The sequence below is a fragment of the Lipophrys pholis genome (genome assembly GCF_963383615.2).
Source record: "Lipophrys pholis genome assembly, chromosome: 7".
In the NCBI taxonomy this organism is placed as follows: Eukaryota; Metazoa; Chordata; class Actinopteri; order Blenniiformes; family Blenniidae; genus Lipophrys; species Lipophrys pholis.
Window position 1 is genome coordinate 16,416,740 of NC_137638.1, and position 14,119 is coordinate 16,430,858.

The following is a 14,119-nucleotide window of genomic DNA, read 5'->3' on the forward strand; positions in this document are numbered from 1 at the left end:
TCCACATAAAATAAATAGCTTTCTTCTTCTCGATTTACATTGAGAAACTATAATACCATATGACTTAACTCCTGGCCTGTTGATCCAGATCAATACTGAGCTTTTCCATTACACCTCACCAGAAAGACTTCTGTTGTGCGTTTGTTGTAGATACTATCCAGCCTGTGCATAAATATCTTTGCTCAGTCATAAATACGCTTCTTACTTTTATCTCCCCTAAAAGACTTGAAATCTTTGATATTTTGTCGGATGAAGTCAAGCAAACAAAGCGTAAATGCATACTTGTGTGAAAGCTTCATACCACCCCACTGGTGTTGAGTACAGATGTGTTTTTTGAAAGTGTAGTAGACAACAATTCATTACAACACACAAACAAAATGATGTTTAAATGAAAACCATTTTAAAAACCTGAAAATACCACAGCAAGTAAACATGTTTATCTTTACTTGCTGAATCTGCTGCTGCTACTGGGGTTCCTGCTATTTGTCCCCAAGGGGGCACCATACTTGTATTTTTCTGCCAGTGCTGCAGTCCAATGAACATCAACAGATAATGTGTCTCAAACGTTTCAAAGGTCTTCTATACACTATAAACATCTCAAAGGAAGTTTGAAACACTTGTGGTGATGTTTGTTCTGTTAAAACAGTGCAACTGTATTCTTGTCATGCTCTCAAGTATTTCCCTCAGTGTCGCGTGTGACACGTTTGGTTTTTTTTTCTATTATGTGACTTTTTCCACTTTTCCCCTCTTATACACACAGACAGCTGTTCATGTGATTCAGGAGCCTCCTAACCTTCGGCAGCAGCAGCAGAAAGTACTTAGCGGTCTAAAAGAGGGAGCAGTGGGCTTTGTTATAATCCCTGTTTGGGCTAGAATAGACTCCTAAATAAACTGCTGCAATGGGACACCACTGTTTACCAGCATTGAGAGGATTGTAGTCAAAGTGTAGGAGGGTTGTCTCTGGAGTCATTCAGCTGTGAAGAACCAAAACACAGAGCACACAAGTTGTTTTACTCCAGAGATCCAAGTAAGAACTTTCTCACATGTGTCGCAGTACGTCTGTTTGGAACTATCTCAAACAGTTTGGGAGTTCAGTTGTTACAGTGGACGCTGTGTTTCCCGTCTTGGTCCGTCCATACCCCATACACTAAACATCAGGCTTCACTGTGAGACTTTGGAAGTCTCAGAACAAATTGTGTGCAATCGTGGTGACATATTTGATTGTGGCAAATGTGTGGTTTATTTTCTATAGGCACCAGTGGCATCTGGAGATGATGCACACAATAACATTATTCCTGTGTGTTGTGGTACATCATAGCAGTTGTCACATCCACATTCAGTACAGTGGAGCTTATTTTCAAACCCAAGTTTATAAAATTGCTACTGTTTATTAGTTTGTAGTTTACCAGTTTATTAAATTGTATTAAACTGCTAAGACTGGTAAAAGTGCAGTCTGTATGAGCCTTTAGTCTCAGTAGCTGTAGCTATTTGAAGGTGTGAATATCATCATGTGAAGCACACCGAGACTGTTGAAATAGTAATAATTTAGCATATATGTAAAATGCATTTACCGTTTTTGGTAAGCTTGTATCATGGTCAGTGTCTGCAAATATACGTGACAATGAAAAGTTTTCAAGTACAAATGAACACAATCCCTGAAATACAGATATTGTGCCACAGTTAGTTTACATTGGGTTTCTTTCTTATCCTTATTATTGTTAGACTGGTGATGTGTTGACTTCTGTTCATCGCACGCTGAGATCCCTGGGTCAGCGGTGTGAGAAATACATGGATCTATTGTTGTTGTTACTCTAACTGTGTTCTTACATTTTGTAATTGTGTTTTGTTTGGTATTCCTCACTCTTTCTCTCACGTAGCCGGAGGCAAGCTGTGTATGAAAAGCCTTCAAAAGTTAAAGTGGAATTGATGTGATTCTACCATCTGAGCTGCATGTGACATTATTACAGCAAATTATGTGAAAACAACTGCAGCATCAAAGCCATAGCTAAAGTTTGTTGCAGGCGATTTTCAGAAACAAGGAAAATACAATCGAATAATACCATTGCAAGAAAAATGTATTTGTACAAATAGATAAGTACTCTTATTTTGAACCCTGTGGTTAAACAATGACACAGCTAACTTATGGATTTTTACAGGTAACAAGCTTCATGCCGTCATTAGATGGGTGATGCGTTCAGGTGCATCACGTAACCTTTCTTTGTTTTTTTTTTAAATGTGGAGGTCGAAAATTACAGTAAAGTCATTCCAGAGAGATAAACAATGCAAGTTGTAGGTTAGGTCCCCTCACATGTTAAAGGGCCAGGATACCTATACATTTATTACATTGGCTTAAACTGTGTGCAGGTATATTTTTTGAAATCCTTTGTATCTATTTAGTATAGTTAAGTAACCTAAATGTGGAGAAAGTATGGAGAATTCTAACTGATAACTGCTCATTGCAAGCTCGTATATTTAAAGGACATGTCCCTCCCCAATGAAGTGCCCACACCAAAGATTTGAAGAGAAACGTGCACACATGTGCACCGACCTTGAGGGTGTTAGCAGTGTTGACGTTTGTTTGGACGATGCTTCAATTCCTCAGACTGCTGCAAGGTCACATGGCCTGACATGAAAGAAAATAATTTCTTCCTGGGTGACACTGAGCGAGCCTGATGTTTATTCAAAAACTCCAACTGTCTCACTTGTCTGTGTTTCTCCGTCTTTGGCCTTCATCTCGGTTTTCAGTTGCCATCTTGTCTGATTACCTTCCTACAATATGTAATTTGTCTTCGAACGGTTATTTTTTTTTCTTGACCTTAATGCTTCCGTTTCTCCTTCATCTCATTCATTTTATTTTTGGTTCTTTAACTCACTGCTAAGGTTTCTTTTCAGTTCTTTGTTTTATTTAAATTTGGCAATAGAACATTACTGTACACTTTTACTTTAGTATAGATTCATTACTTGCTTCAATGTTTATTATGGATGTCAGTTAATGGCATGTTTTCTGCTTTTCACTTGAAACCCATTGAGAGGATTGTTCTATTTTTCCCCCAATTTAAACAAGTGTTGTTATTCTTTAACCAGAGCCAGGTGAAATCTGGTTGACAATCACATAGTTAGTCTTTGTGGTTGGAACTTGTTTCACTTGTTTTTTATAGCTCGTTTTGTTTCAATCCTTACAATACAGGTCTGATCTGGGTAAAGCAATGTGTTCTTTGGTTCATATTTGTTTAACATTATAAAAAAAGCAACACAAACAACTGAGAGGTGGAGATATGTACAAAAATAACAAGATGTGATGCACCTAAAAAGCATTATGCAAACAGACATCTAGAATTTTAAAAAGAGAAGAACATTTAAACTTGAGAAATATTTGCAAGCATGGTGCAGTTCCCCCCTTGGAAACAGGTTTCCGATAGTTAATTATTTAGACTGATTGTATTGTCACAGTGTTAGAAACACCGAGCTGCGGCTTCACTATAGTGTAATTCATGTGCATGGTTCGCTGTGGAGTTTTCTTCCCTCTGGGGATGTGTTTTGTTTTGATGTCCTCCACTGCAGCCAGATGAATGGCCACATGGAGAGCCAGGGGGGTGGGCTGGGGCTGGGTGGTGGTGGTGGTGGTGAGGGGCATTGGACATGTTAAAGGACACCTGTGGGGCTTTGTGGGGCCTCCCTGTGATGGACGAGGTTCCGCTTCAGGTGGCAGTAATTTCTTTAAGCCACGGGGAGGGGCCGAGGGGTCGGATTGTGTGTTTGTGTGCATGTGCGTGTCTCGATGTGTGTGCACGCTGCATCTACGCTATCTATACATCCATCTATTTATCTCTCATCTCCTTTAATTTAAACAGCTGTTTTACTATTCGACTAGTAATTTGAAATCTGTGTAGGTTTTCCCTAACATATTATCTCCCTTTTAGTTAATGCATGTGCCGCTGTGTGCATGTGTGTATACTGCAGCCTATCTCTGCAGCAGTAATTGCTTCTAATACCACTGGGAACACCACACAGATCGTGACAGAGTCTCACCCACAACGGATGATTATGTAAATGCGATAACCATCTGTGGACATGATTGTGTGTGTGTGTGTGTGTGGGTGGGTGTCCTGCCTAATATACTTTTATCTCTTATCATATGGAGATCAGCTGTTAGACAAATGTGGCATTGTTGGAGGCTGAGGTAGAGCCAAATGTGCACTTGCATGCTTGTGTGTTTGTGTATGTGAAGTTGTGCTTTTCTAGTTCAGGGCCTCATCTGTTCTCTGCACCTGATACTGAGCTGGTTCACTTGGTATTTCAGATGAGAGGACGGGAGTTAGTTATTAAATGTCACAGGCCGCCAATCTTCTAGAATAACCAATAATGTTTCACTAACACAAACACTCATAGTCTGATTTTAATTTTTTTTTTGTTAGAAATGAATTAAAACACAGACATAAACAAAAAAAAATTCTATGTATGATTTGGTGAATTTTACAATGTGCTATGAACTAAGAAAATAAGCAAAAATGAGATCATAGTTGTCTGAAAACCAAAATTTGTTGGAGCAGAATTGTAGGTGACATCTGGCACATGAAGTTTTGGGGTTCAACTTTTATGAGCTTGGAGAACACGTGTTCATGTTAAACACCAGTGCGCGCTTTTTCTCCAACTGCATAAAGTAAATTTCAGGTGGGATGGTGGTCAGTGGTCAAGCGGATGTAGATGTAGATGCACATGGATGGCTGAAAAAAAAAAAAATCTTTATTTGAGATTTGAAAAGAATTCCTGTGCAGCTGTAACTTTGAGCCCAATTTGAGTGTCCTGTACCCCATAGGCTACACTGTTGAAGAAAGAAGGGAGGGCAGGAAGGAGGGACAGAGGGAAGGAATGAAGGAAGAAATAGACACTAACTTTGTTAAATGTGTTCACTATACATTTTTAGGTGAAAATGCCAAATTAACATGTTTTGATTTGATCTTATAGTTAGCTATTAAAGTTAAAGTTATCTATTTCTCCTTTTTCGACATGACATAGTCATATTTCTGAGCGGGTGAAAATAATAACACCTTGTCTGTTAATAAAACAATATCACAAGAAAACCTTGAGGAAATGTTTTCACACAAAGACTGCCACAGGGTTTCTGTTTATGTAGTTCACGTAATGACCGGGTCAATACAGCCTTAGAAACACATTTTGTTTAAAATCTGATAAAATGGAAAGCCATAACTTGTTAACAGACATGAAACTTGAATTGGTAACTCAAATTTAGGGAAGCACACATTTGGTAATCGGTAATGTAGCTCTCCATCAAACAGGAACATTGTAGATTAAAAAAATAAAATAAAAATTGATAGCAGTGTCCATTTTTGAAGCATTCCTCACTACGTTTGCTCAAATGTGGCTGCAGATTGTGGCGTTTTCGCACCGACATTTAAAAGATCTTATTTCTTGTTAAATGTTTTGGGGCATGAAGTTAAACTTGCTGCCACAGTAAGATGAATATAATAATACTTCACATAATAGATAGATGTGTGTACTTAAAGTGGTTCTAAAAAAACAAGATTGTCACAGTCACGGAGAGCAGTGCTAAAGGTTAATGCAGTGACGTGATATGCTGTAATTTAGTGGTACATCGCCAACATTCTTGCTGCTTTACCAAAGGATTCTTTATTTGCACCCATCTCTGCAGATTCTTCGCTTTATACCGAGTACGCTTGCACACAGACTGGTGTCAGTAGTCTTTTGTGCTCTTCCAGGGAGTAATCAAAATATTGAGTTAAAGTAACTGTCTTGCTGTTTGTGGTACCTTAACTAATTTAACTGCATGTTCCCTTTGCTTACTGCTGACCTCGATTTGCTCGATCTCCACTGAAACAGAATTTTTACAAAGAACTTTTTTTTTTTGAAATAAATCTTTCAAATAAAAATTTGTTTAAAGTTTTTGAAAAATGTATTTGTTGCATATTTTTGGGCATTACTTTCGAAGCCCACCAAGGTTGGAAATGTTGAAGTACCTGAGGGGAACTAGCCTTTCATTCGTTATCATACACACTGGTTCCAAAAAGGAAGAAAGAGTTCAGAAAGACCGTCAGCAAACTCCTGGTGTAGCACCATCTCCTTCATCAAACATTGTTGGGCTCACAGACAAAAACAAGGATAAATGTTGCATTTGTCACCTGAAGCACCTTTTCATTTAATCTTCAGCGAGATTGTAGCTCAATGGAAACAATTGTTTGTATCACTAGATGAACTGATTCAAGCGCACATAAGGACACAAACATAAATACCTTTTATAGACCGTAAACATCCTTGTCAAAGCACGACATTGCGATCCAAAAATAAAACAAATTGTAAGCAGGAATCTCTTCATATAATGCTGTACTCTCCATTGAACTAAAATCAGTCAAGAAGAGGATTTGATTTTATATGTTGACATTAAGGAATGTCCTCAAAACTTTGTAATGGATGTATGGAGTCACATCTAATAGTATCCTGTAGTATTTTTAGACAACATATGCTCAGAGTTAGAGGGAAGTTGAGTTGACTTTTAGTTTTTTTTCAACACAGCTGGTCATGACTTTCAGCCACAAAATCACGATGAACTCTGTAGTGTTAAAGGTTTGAGAACTTTTTTAATGGTGTGTGATCGTGGAGTCAGGCTGAAGCCATCTAGAACACAGTAATATCCTCTTCAACACACACTGTGTCCAGTGCTGAAAAACCCATATGCACATGACTTAAAAAAAACCCAAAATCAAAACAAAACTGCCTGTCTCACATTTTCAGATCAGATGCTCCTCTACCGACATTGCTTTCAGTTGATCTACAGTGTCTTTTATCTTGCGATAAAATTTGAACCAAAATTGTTATCGGTGGTATTTACTGAAAGGCTGTTTGCTCTCTAGTAGACTCACACATTTGCGGAAGCAATGGGGACGGACACTCACACTGCCGGATGCACGGCCGGTGGAGGCAAAGACGATCAGTTTGCGGCTTTCACGGGCAACAAATGCTCCCACACACACGTGTGTAGGCATGTTTCTACGTGTCAGAGCTGTTAGTTTGCAGTGCAGAGGTCATCCTGAGGGGTCAGAGTGTCAGTCTTATGTTTCAGCCACAGAAGAGATCCTCTGTTACTTTCTGAATAGACACTGTGAATAGTTTCTTCTAAGAGAGAATAAGAGAGGGAGGTGGTGGGAGTCAGGAAATAAGGAGAAACAGAAGAATCAAAATGTGAAGAAAAGCTGGTGTGGCTAAGGCGTTGGGGTGGGGGCAGGAAATGAGCGTTCATGTTTTCAGATAGCAGGACGATAGAGATCTTAATGACATGTTAGGTTAGGAGACTATGTAATGCTCTGTGTGTGTTCTACTATTTTATCCACATGCATCAGTTTACCTACATGTACAGATGTAGCGTGTGAGTGTGAATACTTGCGCTGTGAATGTTCCATGAATGAATGCATGTCTTGTGTGTTCGGTATGTCTGCTTTTCTCTGAACATAAAGGGTCCGTGGTGGTCATACGAGAACCTCCTGTGAACTTAAGGATCCCTGAATAGTGGACTCTCTATATTTGGGAGCTGGACCGAGGCTACTGACCCTAACACTGACCCCACACCTGCCCGCTGTGTGTGTGTGTGTGTGTGTGTGTGTGTGTGTGTGTGTGTGTGTGTGTGTGTGTGTGTGTGTGTGTGTGTGTGTGTGTGTGTGTGTGTGTGTGTGTGTGTGTGTGTGTGTGTGTGTGTGTGTGTGTGTGTGTGTGTGTGTGTGTGTGTTTGTAGGAATACGTAAAAAGTGTACATATTTCTCTCTCTTGTATTATGCTTCTGTTTGTGTGTGCTTTGTCGTTTTTTTTTGTTTTTTTTTTTTTTGCTTTGCTGTTTTTGTGTTTACAAAGTTACTTTTGAAATTAATTGTTGTGTTACTCAGAATGGTAAACACTCTTCTCTGACTGCAAGGCTGGACTTTGGGGCTCTTCAGGATGAAGTTTGGATGCTCTTTCCTTGTCCTGTTGTTCAGGCAAGATGTTAGATTGACAAATAGACAGTGTGACATTTCTGTACACATGCAGTGCTAATCGGATATGCAGCCATGCTTTCTTGTTGTTGTTTACAGAGCGGAACCCTTGTTTCAACCCGTTTGGCTCACAGTCAAGAAGCTGATCTGCTTTAATCAAAGAAAACTAGTAATCTCACGCTCAAAGAAGCTAAATATATAAGAAGTTTTTCTGATACCCCACCAATAGATTATAGTATATTGATCGGATGATTCATTTTCAGCAATACACATTTTACCCTGATTCCTCCACATCTGGTATTGTTAGAAGTCTTAGCAAAGATAAAACAATAAAATGTGAGCTATTGTTCTCAGCGGCTAAGGAAAGGAACAGATCCTCAGGGTCCAGATGAAATTAATGACCTGATATTGTTGAGCCACTCCTGTAACGTTCTGTGAGCTTGTTTTCATTGTAAATGAAAGAAAGTATGGAGCAGCTGTCTCTCTCTGGGCTGCTTCCTGTGCAGACGGTGAGCTTCAGCATTAGTCACTTTTAGCCTCTCCTCTCAGGACTGTGATGTATTTCCAGCCTTACATGAACTCTAACTCTTCTACACAAGACCTGTTAGTACCTTGTCTCAGCTGGTTAGCTTTTTACCATTCATTAGTTCATAAATGTATTTACTTTAGAGAAGCACTACCGTTCAGATTGAATAGGATCACTTTAGTTGGGTTTTGATTTGGATAAAGCTGGGATGGATGGATGGATGGATGGATGGGTGGGTGGATGAATGGATGTACCTAATTAAACCTGTTTAAAAGTGAAAGCTGACTTTGGCTATCTGCACATGCTACAGACATATTGCACCTAAGTATTTTTATTTATTTTTTCAAAAAATCAACAGTCAGTTAGTGGTAATTTAAAAATATCAAACAAAAAAAATACATAAATGCATATTTGATGTTTACAAGTGTTTTTGGTCTATGTTTAATCTTTGGTTTATTCACTGAAGTCACCTGTATCCTAAAACATTAGATTTTCTCCAGTACTTGATTATTTTAGTCAGGCCTTCATAGCTTCAGTGTGTGTGTGCATGTCTGTGTGTATAATCACTGTCAGCAAATGCGTGACCGGACTCTCAGTTCTTGTTCCGTATTTAGGGCTCAGGGGTTCAAAGGTCCTAGGGGTCGAGAGGCAGTATGAATGACTGCCTGTTATCAGGTGGCGAACAAAAGGGTGTGTGTATGTGTGTGCACACGCATTTAGACGAGAGAAACAGGAAGCAACGATTGACTGAATGACAGAAGGAAAGACTTGGATGGAAACAAACATGAGACAGAAATATACAGGCATGCAGCATCAAACACAAGCAAAGTTTGTTTTTAGACCACACCTTTCAAACTTCTTGATTTATCTTTTCACACTGGATTAGAGTGGAAAATGTGAATATGTTGACGACATTACATGTCGTCAACATATTCATCTTGAATATAAATAAGTTAAACACACAGTTCACCACAGCGATCATGATCATGAATTTGCTTCATCAGCAGTCATTAAAGCTCTGTCGCCCTTCTTTTAACATTTTTCACATCTATCCCAATGTTATTTTTGTGCTTTGATTTCATTCATACATGCAGCATATGCTACACAAAATGTCCAAATATTTCTGGCATCATATTGTGAATAAAAACTTTGGCAACAGTAGAAATGAAGTTACATAAAACTAAGTTGTACTGTTCTTTCATCCGTGTGCTCTGTCTTAAGCCTTCTGCTTTTCATTACACACTTTCTATTTTTCAACTTTTGCTCCATCTTTTTTCTTTTCCCATCTTGTAGCAGATTTGCCCCCCTCCTGTCATCTGTTTTCCTCCCTCATTTCATGACTCCCTCTTTTTTTTTTTTCCCCCCGTGCTAATTGCCACCCCGTTGTAGCGTCCCGGGAGCCGGGAGCTCATTAATTGGTGAAGAGGAGACAGGTGGCGCCACTATGTTGTGATGCTTCTTGTTAGTTGTGTGTGTCCGTTCATTGTGTTGATGTTGTGTTTGCGAGTGCACATTTCTTTGCATGAGCTTGTCCTCTTGTTTGAGCGCGTACTTATCTTTACGTGCTTGTGCATGAATGTGTGCGTGAGCGTGTTATTCTCATACACATGCGACTGTGTGTGTGTGTGTGTGTGTGTGTGTGTGTGTGTGTGTGTGCCTGTTACCCTTGCTTGTTAGCGGCATGGAGCCCCTTCTCACTGTAATCTCTTTGTTTATGCAGTGCGAAAAGGGCCTGGCGGGGGCATGAACTCCCCACGCTCTTATCCCATTGCGCCACTCACCCCGAGTAGACCCCCATGCCCCACCACCACCATTCGGACGCCGGCTTTGCTCCCATTAAATCCCCCATCCGAATCAAACCTTTGCCCAACATGGTCCTCCCTCTGTGTGTCCTGTTGTCCCTCTTTCCTGTCTGACTTTGTTAGTGTCTGAATCAGAAGCTGTGCATGCTGCGAGAGATCAGTGAAGATGTTCAGCTCTGCTGTAGGACACCATGTTCCTGTGTTACCGATGGAGTTGGTCGTGTCACCTAATTACTTTATTTGTTGATTACACAGCAAATGTTACAATACATGTTGGTCTATTCTGAAGGCTCAGTTAGATCTGTAAAAAGTGTGGTTTTACAACACAACAAACTCAAAAAAAAAAGTTTTTTAGTTGACGTATCAAAACAGAAAACCATACATGAACCAGCAGCTCTACAGTTTCTGGGATTGATTAATCTGAACTGTGGGTTCAACTCAATAGAATAAATTCTTTAATGTGCTACCAATTCTTGCCGATGTAAGCTACTGTACTAAGTGCAACCACAGAATAGAATAGAATAGAATAGAATAGAAAGCCTTTATTAATCCAAAAGGGGAATTCCTTAAATTATGTCTTTGTTGGATTGTAAAACAGGGGCGCCAAACTCAATTTAATCCCGGAGACACTAACAGCCCACTTTGATCTCAAGAGAGATGCAACAGTTAAATGTCAGTGTAAAGAATTCATGATATACATTTGTCATATATACTGTTAAATAAACATTTACACTGTACAATGAGGAGCTTCCTTTGCTCGTTTCCCGACCTATAATTTACTAAAAGATAAAGGATAAACTAAACTGCAAAACTAAAATATAAAAAAAAAGAAGGAACAGAGTTTAAAGCAAGAGAGTACACACAGAAGCAACACAGTATGTATATGTACCTTCACAGTACAGCTTTGTTGCCAGTGCTTTTCTGTCAGTAAGATAGCCAGCGTTCTGGATTTAAATATATGTATACACATACAGTATGAACTGGTGTCTCAGTGTTGTGTCTGCAAGTTAGATCAAAACACTGAAAAAATATAGTAAATGTCTTTCTAATTTTTACACTCCAACTCCAATTACTTTTTTTCAATTCATAATTTCCTCAAGAAAACTTATACTCTACATGATAGGCTTAGAGGAAAACATCAATCCCTCCCTCCCTCTTTCGGAAACATGTAAACTCCTGTTTTCTTCACAAATGGCACCCTGGTTACTGACCACAGGCGGCTATCTGTATCCAGTCTGTTATCTTTAAAGTGTTGTCTTTGCTTGTCACAAACGTGCTTCATGCATAGAGAGCTCCATTGTCTTTACTTCAGTGAACAGAAATGGATTGGTTTTGCTGATTTTACACCAATAAATTCAATGGAGTCTCTTCAGTAAATTCAAATCCCATAAGGCAGTTGAAATTGAAAGTTTGTTAATACATTTAGATCAATAAGTACATAATCATTTGCTTTCACAGTTTCTTTTTTTTTGTTATTTCATCCTTTCTCTTGCCTCCTAATCCCCCTTCCATCCTCTGCTCTCCCTCCTTTGGTCTTTGAAGTCTTTGGTGAAGAGTTGGCAGTAAGCAGCCAACTGTTTGGTAAAGTCTATGAGAGAGACGAATTACAAAGCACCAGTGTGCTGCAGACCAGATGGTATTATCGGTTGGTCAAACGGTGGCCTTCTTGGCAGGTTCCGAGAAGCTGGTGTCATGTGCAATGATGTGTGGAAAACGTGTGTGCATGTTTGTATATCTGGATTAGTGTACGTGTGCATCCATGTGGACTTGCAGGTGTTGGGGGGGTCACAGAGGGTTTGTAGGTCACTTCCCTGCCCCTGGTGTCACCTTGGTCTGTTTGGCCCTAAACAATCAGTATAACAGGGCCTCTTCTCTTCTCTTCTCTTCTCTTCTCTTCTCTTCTCTTCTCTTCTCCGATGATCAGTCACATGTTCATCACCTCGAGCAGCAACTTCCTTCTCTCACATTTGACATTTTTTTGTTTGTGTTTTGTTTTTTGAGAAACTTTAAAACTTTCCAATATTAAATACATTCCCACTGTGTGTAGGAATAATACCTCATCTCAACAAAGTAGTGTGTGACAGAAAGGGAGCGCACTAGAAAACAACAGTGAACAAGACCAGCGACAGAGACAGAGCGGTTTTATTGGGCTATACTATTCTTGGCTGCAGGGGCAGTTGTCATTGGTCACAGAGAAACACGTGGAGCTCTTTTATTAGTGTGAACTGCCACATACTCAGAAGACAAACCAAGGTAATTTCAAATGTTCAATTAAAATGACCTGAGCCATAATGCTGTAAACCAGATCTCATGGGGGCCATGAAAAGTGTTACTAATAATATAACAAATCCAAACAACTTCAACGAATTAGGTTTCTTTGGCACATCGCCAAACTGTTGTCTCCTGTTTTTCAATGCTGGGAGATGATTCTCTTCTAAAGACAGTCACCATAAACTGTTGCAGTGACAGCTCAAGAAAAATAACACCCCAGCAATTAGTTTGCATCGTGACAGGCATGTGCTTCCTCTGCAGCTGAGTGAACTCCTGCTGAACTTTTTGATGGCATTCAGCTCAGAAATCTTAAGCGTCTTCTCCTCCATTGTTTGTTAACAAGTCAAATGCTATCAGAGCCGCGTTTCACCCCCTTGCTTGTCATTCTTGGTTTTGAGTGGTCATAAACCTATTGCAGAATATGCTGGAATAGTGGCGATCTCATTGTTTTATAATGACTTGTTGGTACACCTTGGAAAATAGTGAATGATGATCTTTATTAAGATTAAGAAAGCGATAATGATTTAACCACCATCAAATCCTTTGCAGAGTCCCTCGGGTACTAAAACTTCTGATAGACCTAAACTGATTTTTCACTCAAACATTCCTGAATATGTGTATGGAAATTTGTCAAAAACCCAAACACAATCTGTAAAAGTCATCTCCTCCTTGCTAAACATGTTCAAAGTCAGTAAACATATTTCACACTGTGGTACAATTACTGCTAAATGCAAATTGAACAAACATGTTCCTAATGACGTGATGGGTCCAATAAAACGATTAAAGTCAGTTAAGCGTGCACAGGTGGCACATGTGCATCCATTTACGGTGGACAGAAACATTCAATGGACAATGGAGATGGATTGTCTGAGAGTGATTTCCAATAACACTATGTTGTTTGTCTTTGTTGATTTTAGATATCACATTGATAATTTATTTTTCAACTGCTTTAATAACAGTTTCTGTTAACTACATGGGATCATTGCTTTTTAGGGGATTTTGACAGAAAAGTCTGGGCTTTTGTAAATGTTGTCCATACTTTGGATTTGTGTTTGAGGATTATAGAAATTTGGGTGGGGGGAAAAGAGTGTTTTAGCCATTGAGAAAAACTGTAATATCATAGATAGTGAAAGTATAATAACAGACTTCACTTCAGCCTTCAGATTCACTCTGACAGGCATCACACTACATTACACTATCTCGCCAATGTGTTCCTTAAATTCATTTAAACTATTCATCAGTTTTCTTTACTTTCACGTTGACTAGTAATTTCTGTTATGGTATGTTCTTAATTCTTTCTTTCTTTAGCTTATTTTCAATTAAAGAATATTTTTAGATGCAGACATTTTTTGTACTTACAGGTTTTGCACAACCTTCACATGTTTGTGTCGTCAAGGTAGAAGTCTTTATTTTTTACTTCATATTTTAGTAATAAGATATTTCTTTAGCATTTCTGTATCCTGGAGCAATAATGGAGACTAAGAAGAAAAAGAGTTTGCTGAAAAAACCCGCAAAATACAACT

The 14,119-nt window shown here is 39.0% G+C and overlaps 1 protein-coding gene across 1 annotated transcript in view; it reads left to right on the forward strand.

Moving 5' to 3' along the window:
* bmpr1ba (bone morphogenetic protein receptor, type IBa) overlaps positions 1-14,119 on the forward strand; it is a 62,560-nt gene that overhangs the window by 19,949 nt on the left and 28,492 nt on the right. The window lies entirely within an intron of this gene.